Below are 3,716 nucleotides of genomic sequence, written 5' to 3' on the forward strand. Positions count from 1 at the left end.
CATTTTGAAATCTGTTTATTTTATGAATTTTCTTTTCTACAAGTATTCTTTCTATTTATATTTTTAATTTATGATATTGTCATCCAACCCATTTTAGATAGGAAAATGGAGGATGTAAAAGCAAAATTTTAATAAACCAAAGATAAATAAAAAATATTGAAAGCATTTTTTTTTTCATTATTTCAGTAGATGAACTGGATGTTCAGTTTGTGCATTTTTAGTATTTCATTTAAATTTTCTCAGATACATGGTATTGACAAATTTGTTGATAGGTTTAGCAAATTAAACTACCCAATACATTTAAGAGTTATGAATATTTTATATTTAGTAGCTTATAATATTTGAGACAACAACATAGGTTTCATGTCTGAAGAAACATATTGGGCCAAGCTTATTCCAAGCTATTGCCACTTACCCTGCCATTCTTCAATCTGTCTTCAGTTATTACTCCAGATAGCCATTGGTAATATGGAATTTTGTGAAAGAAAAAAAAAACGTTACTTGTGGATGAATTTTTGTTTGGGAGGGGCAGTAATTTAGTAATATTTAAATGTAAGTTGCATCCCTTGATTTATCTGCACCCATTCACTGGAAAGAATTAAGTGGAAAAGTGTCTTTAGGTGTTGAATTTATTTAATTGTTTCATTTTTTTCTTGATGTAAATAGATGGGATGATTAAGTAGGTTCATGAGAAATCATGTAATGGTTTTATATATATATATATATATGGGTATTGTGTGTGCCAGTTGGGAACTTTTTAACTTAGCAGGAATGAAAGTGGTGTTTGTTCTGCTGGTATGGAGATTTGTGGTGGTGTGAGCCTAGTGAATGTGGTATTTTCCCAATTGGATAGAAAAAATTTGTCTTTATATATACATTTGGAATTGATGTATGTAATGAGTTAACTTTTACAAGGGTTACCATTGGCCTCATGGTCTTCATCTAGTTACCAGATCGTGTTAAAATATTTTCCAAAGTTTTTTAAATTTCTGTTTCACGATAATATAACTAATTCTCATGAGTCATAAATTATTTTCTTTTCGTTGTAATACTGAGGTTACTGAGAAAATCATTCTAAGATGAAGTTGAGGAGTGACAAAACCATTAAATGTAGTTCAATAAGAAAAGGAATATTAAGGGTAGCTAACAGAAAGAAAGGCATGGGAAGGAAAAGTAAATATGAAACTAAGGTGAATATAGTCAAAAATTTGGAAGAAGTAAATGAAGAAATATCAGGTAACAATGCATATCAGTGGCTCTTGTTGAATGAAGGTGGTGTTTCCCTGTTGTAAATAGGTGCTTTTCAAAGTGTCTGCATTTCCCTAATTTCTCTGATTGTATGTTTAAATAGAAGTCATGTTTATGAAGGTTTCTAAAGAGTCTCTTCCACTGAACATTAATCGCACCTTTTAGTTTAGTAGAGTCTGGAAATTTTCAGGATTTTCTATTTCATACTGTAGTTTGAAGCTTTTATTCCCAAACATATTTGACGATTGTATTCTTTTGATATATTTAAAGGATATGCTTATATTATAGAATGGTTTAAAAAAATTTTTCTTCTGTTTTGCTTATGTACCATTTATTTATTTCTGTTAGGTTGGGTTGTATATAGTGACCTCTGCCTCATTAAGTATTGCTTCCATGCAGGATTAAGGTTCATGACTAGTATGTATTTTCTTGTTTAATGGTGGGTATGTGTGATATTACATTTATCTTGTTCTTAATGCAACTAAGAATTAATATTAAGCTTGAGATTCCATTGGGTCAACTTTGCCTTTGACCCTTTCAAGATTGATAAAATAAGTGCCACTTGAACACTGGGGTTGATATAATCAACTTATCCCCTCCCCTGAAATTGCTGGTCTTGTGCCAAAATTTGAAACCAGTGTTAAGCTTGAGACAGCTAAAAAGTTTTTATATATGATGAAGCGTTATGCAAATCATATACTATTACAGTGCTTCCTTTTCTTTTGTAGGCATGGAAAATGAAGTGTATTCGCAATTTTCATTTCCAAGCTCCTAACTAGTATGGCTCTATCAAATATTTACTTTTTTAAGGAGAGATTGAAGATCTTTCTTATGATGTAGATAGGGCTCTTAAATACTACACAGGGAGAGATGACATGTTCCTTCTTTAATGAAAGAGTTTTTCATTTAGTTTCCTGGAAAGTTTGTGTAAGCTAGTTGTTAAATCTAGTGTAAGATTAAGTCAACAATAATTAGGCAGGAGTCTATAGTTATTCTGAGGCTGTGAGTATGAATAATGACTATTAGTGTTTTTAGTAGAGGGGTGAAAATAGCAATTAGACAAGAAGAAATCACAGTGACAAAAAAGGGAGAGGATGGAGAGAAAAATAAAAGGTTGAGGGGAGGGAGTAAAAGTGTGAAAGGATGGTAAGAACTGAAGAAAATTGGAGAAGCTTGGCCAAAAAAAATAAATAGAAAAATAATGATTTCTATAATTTGCCACCAGGACAACAGATTCTGTGTAAACTCCAAAACATTATGTCTCAAAGAGAGACAAAGTTTTGGAGTTTATAAAGAATTAACTGGTTAAAAGTAAATATATACGATATACAACATTAAAAACAAAAAGATGATTATGCTATCCTCCTGATACAGGAGGACCTTGGGCCAATTGAGGAGATCCACCATCCAAGACCTACCTGAATACCAAGGGCAAGTGCCCTCTCCAACTTACAGGCATAAATATAGCATGGTCCCATCCATTCTTGTTGTTCTCACCATACTCACTTTCAATAAATTCACTTAAAGATAGCACTTTTTCCTCCACCTTCACTTTCCTTTCCAAGTGAAAAAATCGATAAGAGAAAAGAGAAAATTCTGTCTTCATATCTTTCAGCCTCACCCACCACTTCTTTTGCTTAGCCATAAAATAGAGGAGAACAGTGAGGTAATCATCATGATGGACTTGATTGATAACTGAATCCATCTCACACGTGAAAGCAGCTGCAACATAACTCCACAAGTCAGCAAACCTGGACACTAAACAAGTGCATGCAAAATAATTTTGTCATGCTGCACACATCTTGGACATGCTCTCCTAGCAGCACTTCCATGCTTGTAGAGCATCTCAAGCTGGTAACACAGTAAACCCCATAACTTCTGGTAGTCCATGATAGGAAAGTTAACCAGAACAGACTAGTCAGTTCATTTTTATCAATACCCAAAGTCTCCTTAAGAATGTCATTACTCTTCCCCTGCCTGGCTTGTATAGGGTGGTGAGAGCCAGACTACACTCTAAATGCCAGGCACCCACTCTCAGCCTTTGTTCACCCAGGATTGCAGCTCTGCCAATAAGACAAGCTGCAGAAATACATGACTTTCAAACGGTGCCCACACCTGTCCACCAACTAAGAATCTTTGCAAGTGGTGTAGCCTCAGCACATGTCTGTGTAAGAGCAACCAGGTCATGCCTAATTCGCTATGTAGAGGCTGCTGGTAGCTGATAGACTCCCTGGCCTGTGAAACACATCTTTTCAACAAGAAATTGAATATCAGATGCTCCACACTGATCAGGTGGGAATCAGAGCAAGATACGATGGTCAGGTGATAAGCAATGAAGGTAATTTAGACATTCACTACATCTGCATGATATTTCAAAGATACTTCCGCTTGGCCCATTTCTGGGTAAGATTGGGTTCATCACCTCATCTCACTTTCTATCTACCCGGCAGTCAGGAGTGAACCAGACC

This window comes from Octopus bimaculoides, chromosome 14 (genome assembly GCF_001194135.2).
Source record: "Octopus bimaculoides isolate UCB-OBI-ISO-001 chromosome 14, ASM119413v2, whole genome shotgun sequence".
NCBI lineage: Eukaryota > Metazoa > Mollusca > Cephalopoda > Octopoda > Octopodidae > Octopus > Octopus bimaculoides.